The sequence below is a fragment of the Pseudopipra pipra genome, chromosome 6 (genome assembly GCF_036250125.1).
Source record: "Pseudopipra pipra isolate bDixPip1 chromosome 6, bDixPip1.hap1, whole genome shotgun sequence".
Taxonomy (NCBI): Eukaryota; Metazoa; Chordata; class Aves; order Passeriformes; family Pipridae; genus Pseudopipra; species Pseudopipra pipra.
Genome location: NC_087554.1, coordinates 8,561,135 through 8,573,991, shown reverse-complemented (window position 1 = coordinate 8,573,991; position 12,857 = coordinate 8,561,135). Strand labels below are relative to the sequence as shown.

Here is a 12,857-nt window from a genome sequence, read left to right as displayed (position 1 = left end):
CTTTGACACAAAAAAAAGGTATGATGCAAAACTGAAATCAGAGTAATAAACTTTGACAGAAAGAAGACATTAATAGGAGCAACCAATGACAAAATAAACTGTAGATCTAAGCAATGGCTTATCAAACCTAAGAGGATTTGCCTAATTAATCCTGTGTTGCACAGCTATCCAGATTGCTTTTCCGTCCAATCCATATTGTTACTGTTCATTACTTACTCTTAGCTTTCTAGAAACAAGTGCCCTATCACGTAACAAGCTAAACAGTATTACCTATTTTTGAACTGGTTTACTCTACTACCCTGTGAGCAGCTGGCTAATGCACTGCAAAAATAGTTCCAGAGCTCCAAACTGCTTGGAATTAGTTTATTTTTAAAATGACAAACCAAATGGTAAGAGTAAGCGTTAATTATTTGGAGAGCAGCACTTGCCTTCAGGAGGGAATCTCTTTTTTAAAAATAAAACTGAACATGAAGTAGGCAGACATAAAGTTCCTTTTCCACAATTTGAGTTCATTGAAGAAAACGTGCGAGATAAACAAGAACTGTATTGTCAAGGAAACCCAAATGGTTACAGCTTAAAGGCTGCTCTAATTGATAAATTTAAAATATCTGGCAAAGAAGCTTCAGAATGTGGCAGGTGTGTGTCATGTATAGTTTTACTGTCTAAGTAAAGCAAACATATGAAGAGATTAAAAAAATAGATTAAGTGTTTTATAAGCTACTGCTAGCCTACACTAGCCAGCTGAAGGCTTTAAATAATTTAATCCCTTCAGCAACTGCCAGTCCCAACTGCAATACTGAAACAAGGTCTGAATTCAGTTTGAAACCCAACAGGTGCAGTCTAATACTGCTTCCTTAATTCAGCTACTGATCTATGTTTATGCTTGTAGGGGACAGCATATTCTTAAATCCACCAGGCATTAATTAAATTAGTCTAAGTGCCTCTTGTTTTATCCCATCTTCTACTATCAAATTTACCTCAGACAGTACTCTGTTTCTTTCCCCTCCCCTCCAGAAATGCTCCTCGTGCCAGATGGAAGACAAAGAGTTCTCAAAAAGCTTTTAAAATAGATTTTTCTTTATATATAACTTATATAAAAATGCTAAATAAACCAGGGACACTGAACAATATAAAACATTTATTACTGGTTTTATTAGCTTGAATTTTAATATTTGGAAGTGGAAGGAGATATATAAAATTAATGGCAAGTAATGTCTCCAGTGGCATATCACCACTTGTACTCAGTCTTTTCTTTGGATAATCCAGGCAATTTAAGTTGTATCTGATACACACAAGCTATTTCTCACTTTTATATGCTAATTATTTTTAACAGCATTTGCTAGTAGCACGAACTAATGCATATTGCGAAAAATAATAATTCATCCAAAAAAAAAAAAAAAGCCAAAGTAAAAAAGCTGCTTTACTACAAAGTTTACAGCAACAGTAACAGGAAAGGTTCCCCTGATTCCCCTCCCTCCTCTTTCAAATCATGGACAGTTTAACAAACCACAGGAAAATGCTGCTTAGTATCCTACTTCCCACAGAAGTTTAAAGGCTAACCTATATTTTTCCTCCCATCACAGGACAAGAGAAGAGGAAAATTTCAGCCACCTTACTTCTATCCCTCTGCCAACGGAGCTGGAAGACGAGACAATTCAAGGCATGACTCCCTTTCCCTTTCTTGCAGGCTGGGACATGCTCACACTTGGGATGCACAGGGAGAGTTTTGTCTCTCAAGCAACTAAGCACCACGTTTGGCACATGCAGATGGGAGGATAGCATTACCTTTTAATGCAACCTTAATTCAAAATTTTTTGTTGTCAGGCATTGGAGCAACAAAGCCACCTCAGACAGCAGACTGTAATTCAGTGTCAATCAATCAAGCCTGTAATATACCGTGCTAGCAACATGCAGGCTTATGAAAATGAAAACAGATTAAGTGCACGCTAAAACAAGGTATTTTCTTAAATCCCAAGCTGCTCAAGATAGTAATAACTAAAGATTGTCATCCATAAAAAATGTCTCGTGACTACAACGAAAAGTAAACTCTGATGCACCAGCACACATTTGAATTGCCAGTAATTCTATCAGCATGTGGACAAACAGTACCCCTAAGTATATTAAAAGTATCATTGAAATGAGATACAACACGATTATTTCCACAGTTTTGCGTATATGGAATGCAACTTTTAATTATTAACAAACAACTAGTCTTTTATTTATGTAAAGTAATACAGGCACCATCTATTCTCTGTTTACAAACTGGGTGCATAATGTTGAGGTAACACAGTTTTGTTAACATTCAGTGTGTTCTCTGATCACAGTTGTACTTCAAAGCTCAAAATGAATGAATTTTTGGAGCACGGAACAACCCAAAGTGGATTCAGAGTAAGTGAAATGGCAGAACCACTTAGTTTTCACAAACCTGAAATTCGAAGTTCAGGTTCAAAGCCATCTGCTCCAGGATTACAGCTTTTGAGAGAAGGAAAAGCCAGGAGGGGAGAAAATTTACGAAAGACATTGTAGGAAAACTCAGTCAGTGATAACACCTCTATTCTATCAGCAAAGCCTACTTTAATTCAGAAACCACTATATATCGAATAACTTAAAATATCTGGGGCATATAATTTTATTATTGTAAAAATGTTTTTACATGAACAATTTATAGTCATGTGAATAATCACTGCCTAATAATTCTCAGCATAATCTTCTGGGATTAAGATTTTGCAGAATCAGGCCTTGGTTAAGTGCTTAATAAATATTATGCTAATTGATGCTCAAAAAAACTGAACTCAAAACCCTATGGCAAAGCAGTGGTAAAATACTATAATACTCCATGGAGTTTTGGGGAGAAAGCAGAGCTTTTATGAAGGCATTCACCCTCAGCAATAGCTGGTATGAGAACATGTGCAAAAGCTACCTGATATGGACCTAGAAACTAGAGCAGTCAGCCAGACATCCAGAAGACCTCAAAATAATAATGAATAGCAAGTTAAATCCCAGTCTTCGTGTTTTTAAAGTTCACTTCTTTGTTTTCTTTTCTAAAACAGTTGCTCCGAAAAATTTTGATTAACTGAACTTTTAATGTATTTTTCAAGAGCAGCAAGATTTATTTGAAAAAAAAATAATCAAAAAACAACTGCACTGAAACTGAGAAGAGACTCCTAAGACCTGCCACTTTTGAATAGAAGGCATTGCAGCTTTGTCTTTCTATGTCTTGTAGAGATTTAAATGGGAAATGGTCTAGAAGAATGCCCAAGATACCAAGGGTGTCTTGGTCCTCCTGCCCATCTCCCTTCTGGCAACCTTTGTCCCCAGGTGCACATACACAGCTGGAGAAACTTATACATTTTTTCTTACTTACTTGCTGTGTGAAAGGTACATGATGCTCCTGGTAGCTCTTAATGCCACCTGATGCACCAAATCCAGTCAGAGTTTGGCCTTTCATTGAAAGCAGTGTTCCAAATCTACTTCATTTTGTTATTGAATTGTCTGCAGAAGAGTCCTGGTACAAGACAGAAAACAATACTCCTTGCTAAAGGCAACCACAATCCCAAAAGACACAGCCTAAGTTTTCCTCAAAGTTCTGCCAATGTACAGCTTTATTGACTTGAAATGGTTCTGCTATTCCATCCTGGGAAGACTCACAGAGAGACTGCCAAGCTATCCTGGGACAGTGATGTGGATTTATGACCGAAAGGGCTCCCACGAGTGCTGCTTTGCCATACTGTGCAATAATGTAAGTACCCTTTTGTTGCATCAGAATTATTTCAGGAAAGCCATTGTCTTATCTAATCTGGAACTGTTTAGTGACACTAAGATACTGTGGCCTTCACAACTGGTCTAGGTTCAGTCTTTACTTGGAAGCCTGGGAAGAGTCAGAGCAATTTAAGGTTACACTATTGGGAATGCCCTGCCCTCTGTTGTACTCTCTCTCTCTTCCACCCATGTCAGCATTTTGGACTGTAAAAATTTCAATGGGAGCAGACAAGAACCTCTCTAGAGATTCCTGATTTCATGACAGATTTTTGCCACAAACCAAAGGGAGGCTCCAAATTGGCAAATATAGTTTGGCTTTGTACAGCATCTGTTTTTTCAAAGCCGGCAAATAATGTTTTAAACACACACTCATTTATTTTAGCACACAGAGTTTGGCAGAGAAGCACACTGGAGAGAAATTCTGCCCTGCTTGTGCCAATATGAACTTGATCACTAGTTCTTTGAAGTGAATAGCGAAGTCTCAAGTGTCCCCTATACCTCTGTAAAAACAGTAGTAATTAAAAAGGTTAATTAATAGCCTTGTTTTATGGATGCTGGAAATAAGATTATTAACTTCTTGTTCTGTTTGGGTTCCATCCTACACCCAGTCATTCCAGCCTGACTGTCTTCATCTAGTCAAGTAAATGACAGATTTGTGACCTGGAGTTTCTTTTTCCACCCCATCCAGAGGAGGAAAACTTGATGTTAAAATAATACATCTTGCACTTGCAAGAAAAAAAGTGATCTGCTTTGTGTTAATTCTTTGTTACTGTGAAAACTAATTCCAAAAGCAAGCAGCAGCCCCTCTGTTGACAAGTGACTGTAAGTGATATGCAGTAAGTGATACACAGAACATAAGCAGTGGTCTAAATCCAGAACACCCAGAACTGTGTTACTGCAAGGAAAGGTATCCCACCAAAGATCAACCTAAGCTGTGCAACTCTGCACGTTAACGTGGCTCTGGGGCCTGTAATTCCCAGTCCCCATTTACAGAGGCATGATGCAGTGCACCCAGGATGTGTATTTGCTCACTAGACTTCCTTTGGGAAGACGTGTCATTGATTATCTGATCTAACCCTTCCTACAAAAAACCCTTCCTACAAAAAACCCTTACAGTTTCCTGTCACCACGACACAGCTCACCAGATAGTTACCGCACACACAATTTTCAGCAGCTGACTAGTGTCACACCCACTCCATGTGGCACGTGGGACCACCCCAAATCCCTGCTGAGCCCCATCACACACAGCATTTGTGGGTGCCTTGCTCGCAGTCCAGCCACCACACAGCAACCAGGAGACCTGCTAAGACACAAGCACACACAGAGGACTTCTCTGAAAGGAATCTTGGTCATTTGCAAAGTGTGGCAGTGTAAGGAAAACTTCAAGTACTTAAAATGCAATTTCATAAGTATCCTTACTGTTCTTACTATTTAGGACTATTATTCACACACTCCCCCCCATCCTTTTCTCTCAAGCTCATTTTCTAATTTTCCCTCTTCAGCATTTGTACTCAATTCTATTTCAAGTTGTGTGTGTAGGGTTTTAATTATCTTCTATTTTGGGGCATTAAAAGATTCTGAATCATCCCACCTTCTGGGAGATTACTAAATCCAGTGATTATCAACAAAAACGCCGTTGAACGCCTATTATTCGTGTTAATTATTCAATTAAAAAATATGCTGGAGCCATCAGCAGGACACTTCCATTTCATGGTTGAAGGGAACAAAAAAAATCTTTCAAAATTGCTCTAAAGCAATTATTTTAAAACTTGTTTTTCAGAGCTAATCTTTCTCCAGTCCCTTCATGCTGGTATAGTAAAACCAGTGTGTAGAGATCAGTGGACGTGGCAGCCCATACAGAAACCAGTCAGTAGATGCAGAGACTTGTCTTGGACACCCCATGAAGATAAAACCCTAATTTGTACCCTTTTTTCCTGCATAGAGTACATTTTGTTTCTGCCTAACCTTTTTAGACACACAGATGCTGCCACGCATTAGTATCCTGACATTGTTCTGGTTTCAGTATTTTAAGCATACATTTATTATCAGTAAGGTAATTTTCAGCCTAATCAATCTTAAGTTGATGATACCATCAGTAGTTCAGAGTCTTCAGAGTGATTTCTCCTCTTTCTAGCACTTCAACCTTTGTTTTCCTTTAATTTTTTAATCCTGATTTTGCAATCAGAGTGCCTGTATGCCATTTTATCATCTGCCTACAGTCTGAAATGAGTTGCCTGACTAAGCTGGCAAGGAAACCCAGTACCAGCTGGAAAAGCAGCCCGGGATGGAGTCCTTTCCTACAGGTATTTACACCAGTCAAAGCACTCACTGAAATATGCTTCCTCCCAGGTCTGTCAAGATGGTCTTAAATTCAGAGATGCCCTTATACTCCATCACCACAGCAAATTAAGCTACTCCAGCAGTCCTTTAAATCCTACCAACAAAAACCTGGGTGCGTTTCAAAGGAACCTTTTATCTCTGGGGTCTGCTTCTGGCTCCTGTGGAACAAAAGTTAGGCAACATAGAGTAGCTTGCCAAAACAAGTAGTTCTGAAATTATTATCCAACCCAACAAGCACCACTAATGTGAAGATCTCACATTACCTGTCTGAGTCTGCCATTATCAGAAAGTTTAGCTATTAGAAATAAAGGTGCTCTAGAATGCAGGATGTGAACAGAATATACATCTGGAGGTTCACCTGTGTCAGGCATCAACTTGCAAGTCTTGCCTGCCTTTTGTACTTCCACAGAGATTTTCAAGAGGACATCAAAATGGAAGCCCCCATAGAACAGCACCTACACCTTCGAGGAAGGATAGGAGCAAATAGTTTTTTTCCAAGAGATGGCATATGCAGGAAGCCTGTTAGTGCCTTGTAATTGCAGTTACAGCCTCTGCCCACCCTACCAGCAAAAACAACATGGATGTTAACACAGGGAACTGAGCAGATAAATGGGAGTCAGCTGTGCATGATGCAAATGAATGGGTCAGGGATTACCATGAAAGGGCCCTGTCATACATATTTGTATACATATTTTTATACATACACGTATAAATATACGCACATGCTTTAAAATACGAAACAGGGATGAGCATATTACCATCAGACTTTCTATTTTCAGGTGCATTAACATCTGCTATACAGACACAAAAAGCCAGAAAGGTTAGACAAACAACTATATGCAACTTGTGACTTAACATGAGAGAACTGCGTCTGCTGCCTGTCTCTAGGGTCTGTTCTTTCATTTGGGGCTAACTGAAAAGGTTTCTGCTTCCCATCTATTTCCAGCCAAATGTAAAAGCTCTGACTGCAGCAGACCACTTCAACTACCACAGCCACACTTAGAACAACATAGTTGTATCCTTTCATTGGGTCCCTCCACACCTTTGTGCAGGTGGCACAGGCAAAACGCTAGTGCTCCATGGAGAAAGTTCTCCGTGTAAAATAGAGAAATTGCTCTTCCCAGTCCAACCTGGGAAGGCTTCTGCTCTGTCCTGCTTGACAGAGAAGACAACTTCCATTTGATAAGTTCACCCACCAATCAGCTGCACACAGGTTCAGGTCAGCTAACAAGCAGCATTTCTATTCCCTCCTACCCAAAGCAAAGCACAGAAGAGTATCATAAAATCAAAATATTTAAAAAGCCTTTAACTGTTCTGTTTAAATTACTATTTCCATCCCCAATTGCTTTTCTCAGCTGCTTAACTTTAAAAAAAGGCAAATTTTAATGCAGAGCCACTGTGTGTGTTTGTGTATGTGGACGCCTGACACACCCTGGTGACTTGTTTTTACGGGAGTTGCACCGTAGTCCTCGTGTTGCCTCAGTAACAACTCCTACATTAGGATACTTGAGGAAACCAGGGCACAACTTAATGAGGACCGTGGCACGTAGTCTGTGGTCCTAAAGCTACTTCAGTAGTGTCTGGGAGGGGCCTGTTTACTTCTTACCTTCACATTTTCAAAGAGAATATGAAGTAAACTGTGTCGCCCGTGACACACGTGCAAATCCCGGTGCTGTGCAGAGCAATGTGACACAGTCACTGGCACAAATTCTCCCAGAGAAATGACCAGAATACAGGTATTGGGTTTGAAGTATTTTCCTAAATATCCTCTAGATTTTAATTTTTTAACCCTGGCTGAATGTAATTTATGAAATCAAACATTCTGTAAGGAAGAAAAGACAAAAAATTAAATAAAGGGGCGGGGAAAAAAAGCCTTAGCCTTGAGAGAGAATAGGGAAGATCTTGAATCCTGTAAGGAAAATATCCCAGTTCGTTGCCCACGACACTGATGATGTTTTACAGTTCCCAAAACACATTCTGGATTTCATATGCTGCCTTTGTAACAGAATTAGCCTATACTGAAGGAGAATTGGTGAGCTGCAAGCACACCATTGGTAGCAAACACAGCACAGCAAAAAGCAGGACAGATGCTTTATGAATAGCAGAGCTGGATGTGACAGGATTCTCAAAAGCTGGTAGGGAAAGTTTAGCAAGTAAGCAAGTAAACAAGCTAATATGTCTTCTGCTAGTTTTAGCTTTTTACTCTTTGCAACAGGAATCTTATTTATAAAAGCTGTTTACTTTTCCCCTGCTCAAACAACCTAAAGCTGCCAGACCAGCCTGGACTAAATGCCTTTTTTTTTTTTTTTTTAATGCCTTTTTGTTTTCTGCGCAGGAAAGAGGCAGAAGATGCAGGCCAGAGAGCCAACTCAATAATGATTTTGTGATTTTTTCAAAGATAGCCAGTTGCTAAAAGGATTTGAAGGGTCAATAGGTGTCAAAAATACGATTTGCACTGGAACAACTACAGCACCTCTTCACATTTTTACAGTAATTGTTAGGGACAAGACATTATTCTTGCAATTAGGGGACAAATGCAACAGTCTACAGGATCTGACAGAGCTGATGTGCAGAAAACAGCACCGCACTTGGAGCAAGATGGCCACCTCAAATATGCCATAAACCCACCTTGCAGCTGAAACTCAGCTAATCACAGCAAGTGATTCTTCAGAGCAGTTCACTAGTAAGACCCTTGTGAGCTTTACAATTAACTTCTCTAGGCTCAGAATTTAATCCAAAGACAAAAGACAATCTAAGGAGGAGAAATAAATATCCAACAGTCAATATGAAATGACAGTCACGTGGAAAGCACAAATTCGTTTTCTTCCTTAGTAATGGCAAGCCCAGGTCTGGCTGTTGTTTATTTTTATAGTATTTTTCAAATTACACTCCAATTATAAGCATTTATTACTCCTTAGAGATGGACTTGATGATAAATTTCAGTGCTGGCTCCAGAGTGCCTATGATTTGGAGGGAGCAATCCCTTCCTTACAGAGACACAGACTTTGACACTGAAGATTTTAGCTTTGCATCTCACATTTTTTTATTTACAAACTTTCATAAAGAGAAAGCAAAGAGGAGCTATTACACTTTCCTTACTCTATCCTTCCTCGAACTCCTGGTATTTGCTTTAGTCTATGGCAGGTTTAATTCTTACACATTTTGATGCTGCATTCTAAATACTGTTTTAGACTTTTTTTTCAGTATTTGTCCTTTTTTTAATAGAAGTCAACTGCATTAGTCCTTGGAAAGAACTACACAGAAGGCCAACTAACTAGATCTCCCCTTTATCCCCAGTAAAAAATCTGGACAACACTATAAAGGCTATTCTATAGTTATTTATAAGTATTGATCACAAAATAGTAACATAAATCTTTCTCTGAATTTTATCATTTTATAAATGCCTTAAGTATTCCCTTACCTCTTAGTCTCAGAATACAATGGGAAAACGTTTTTATTTGAAATCTTTCTAAAATAAAAAAAAAAATTTAATTGAATCCTATGTGTTCAGATCATCATTAGGAGTGATATTTTTTCTGAATTCACAAAAATAAAAGGTAAAATAATTTCTCTGAAAAGAGTTGCTTGGTTTTCATTCCTCTTTCTTACATTACTGGACTTTCTCAGTCATTTGTCGTTTTCTGTCACTCAGATGTTTTACTGAAATGGATGGCAATGCTACCAGAAAGCTCTGTCAGATGGCTCTCAGACAACACACTATATCACCTTAAATGTGTGCAGCTTATGGCCCACATTTGGTAACAATTCAGTTCATTTTCTAGAGCCTTATATCAAATACACAAAATACAAGAAAAATGTATAAGCAATGCCCTGAGTATACAAAAACAAGACTGTCGACCAAATAGCTCCTAAGGCCCATCTCAACTGTGTTTTAATAATATGAAATATTTCAAACTCATTTAGAAGGAAAAAAAAAAACCACCAGAATTTCCTGAAATTGCCTTCTCACCCAGACACCTTATGTCTGGGTTTTATAAAAGCCTTTATGTTGTTACCATCGTGTGCTGTGTGTCCTCCTTTCTAATGAGTTAAATGCAAAAATCGGAACAAATGAAATTCAGCTGAGGGAGAGAAACTGAAGTTGTTCCCTCAGTTTTATATGTGCATGTAGATATACTTACAGGCTTTTTAAAAAGTTGTATAGATACTTAAAATGTATTTAATATAAGTTCTCTCAGTGGTTCTGTGTGATTACTAGTGACAGTTGCTCCAACTTTTAAGTACAAAGAGAGGGATAAAACAAGCCTTAACGATTTTTAATCCACAGTATTCTTCTGAGGCCTTTGAAAAGCTAAGTAAATAGAGTTTTGAAATTTATCATGACTGTGAGGATCATTTACCACTATGTGTAAAACAATGGCATTTCTTCATTACTGGCATTAACTTACATTTCTCACAGTGTTCTCAGTTTTCTGGTGTATACAGCAGTGCTTTCCCTCACAGACTTGAATCTGTAAAATAAAAGATACATAATGATTTAGCACATAGTTTAGGTGTGGTTCTTTAACACTGTTAACTAGTACAGAGAGATAGCTTCTGCAAGGGAAAAAAAAAAGGGTCTTTAATTTATCAACACATGAATTCTCAAAGCAAACCTGAAAAGGAGAGCAGCAAAGGAAGGAATAAGATTCATCATGAAACCCAGCAGATAATTGTAGCAAAAGCACATCATAAAGATGAGTCATACAGAAAAGGATAAAACAAAAAGCAAAGTGTGAGGACAGAGATACCGCTGGAAAAAAAAGCACATAGAGCTAGATAACACACACAATGCATGAAGTCCTTTAAGTACTCTAACACAACCAGCCAAACCTGCTGTCTCTCGGTTTCCAAACACAATTACGTCCTTTGATGAGCAAATAGCACTATTACGTGCCATCCTTCGGTCTATCACACATGCACAGTCATCAATTCGCTTATCCTACTCCCTTAACGCTGCCTTCAGAGTGTGAACCAAGGAGTAAATTACCGCATGCTTATCAACAACGCTTGTGCTCCCCTCCACAACATCACATTGCTGGTTTCCAGGCTGCTGCCCTGCCCTCCATCTCAGCAGCACGTAGACAAACAGAGCAGCCTGGCTCTGTATTCCAAGAGCCGGGCTGCTCGCACAGGACCACAGCATGCTGTTATTTCCTGACTGCACCCTAAGGAAATTAAGAAATGACTTATCTATTCTTCTTGGGATCATGGAATACAGGAGGCTCCTGAAAGGAATTTTTTAGCAGTAACAAAGTTAACACATAGAAGTTGATAATGTTCTCCCTAAATACTGAGCTAGAGACCTGTTGCTCTCTAGGCATGCAGCATTTCTGCAAGGAGACAGCAGCGGGATTTTCAGAAGCTGTTGTAGAGCTGAAGTCCACAAAAGCCTTTGCACAACTTTGTCAGACTGCACTGACAGAGATTCATGGATCCCACTGGTTCTGTCCTGCCACAGCAGTGGGGATGGTCCTGTGCAGGGCCGGGAGCTGGACTCGGTGATCCTTGTGGGTCCCTTCCAACTCGGCATAAACTGCGATTCTGTGATTCCACAGGCTCTCTCTCACACGAGCACACACTGCAGAAAGCACATTTTGATGTCTGACCCACAGCAGGTCCAGAGCTTTCCACAGAGCATTCAGCTTTGTGAGAAAGTGCCCTGGTGCTTTCAGCATCCGAACAACAGCCCAAAGGCATGTTTCTGCCGTTCTGTGAAAACAATTACTGCTAAATTGTTTCAAATCTCCTGGCAATATGTTTGTAACTGGGAAAGCTACAGTTGTTGCACTGGGCACTGGGATTTACGAGGTAATTAGTGTTGACAATGTTCCCAAACCTACTGTCATGTTGGAGTGCAGGTCACTTCCAAATTGTGCCGGGATACAGACATCCTTCTCTGCTCATGATTTCTATGAATTACAGAAATAAAAAGGAAAGTTGCGGGATTCATTCATTTTCAACCAAATTTGCATTGAAAAATCTGTTTTTCATACAGTGGAATGGATGCTTCCGATACACAACAGCTCTAGTTCTTCACTTCAAGGAACAAAACCAAGACAAATGATTGCAAGAAAAGTGACAACAGAAAGTCTGAATGCTGAGAAATAAAGACACATCATTTCTGGCCCAAGAGCAAGCAAATATACTAAAAATCCACGGCATACTCATTTTTGTGTTAAATCACTGCAAGACCATTACATTTTGTGTAATTATACACGCATATGCAACTACAACTATAGTAATATACGATAATAGAATAGTTTGGAATGGACCTTAAAAATTACCTAGTTCTAAACCCCCTGCCATGGACAGGGATATGGTAAGATCTGCTTTGTGGCCTGTCTTACAGCTCACCATTGAAGCTTTAACTGCTTTACTCTGTGCAATAACAACTAACAAACAGTAAGTGATACTGTGTACCATACACAGAGAGGAATTTTCCCTGGGAATTGTCCCCAGACAGTCTTTGGAAAGTTACTAATTGGAACAACAACTTATATATAAGCATGACATTCCCTTTTCTGCCTCATTGCCCTCTGTATGCTAATAAAATGAAATGACCGTTCCAGAGGAAACACTCACTGGTGTATTATTATTTTAAAAATTGTCATAACAACACAAGGAAAAAATTAACAAATGCATGAATGCAACATGAAGTGAACTGTAATGCAAGATTTAAATACAATCAATATGTAATTAGAGCTGCCTAGAAGAGGCAATATTTTTCAGACTGTTGACCTGAAGGGTACTTTTTC

General features: G+C 39.0%; 1 long non-coding RNA gene across 1 annotated transcript; it reads right to left on the bottom strand.

The window, feature by feature from the left end:
- Positions 1-3,369: 3,369 nt before the first annotated feature.
- On the bottom strand, positions 3,370-11,174 carry LOC135416775 (uncharacterized). Its single transcript, XR_010431713.1, has 3 exons — positions 11,090-11,174; positions 10,509-10,571; positions 3,370-3,505 (listed from the first exon to the last, which is right to left on the bottom strand). It is a non-coding gene; the product is annotated as an uncharacterized LOC135416775 (long non-coding RNA).
- Positions 11,175-12,857: the final 1,683 nt, after the last annotated feature.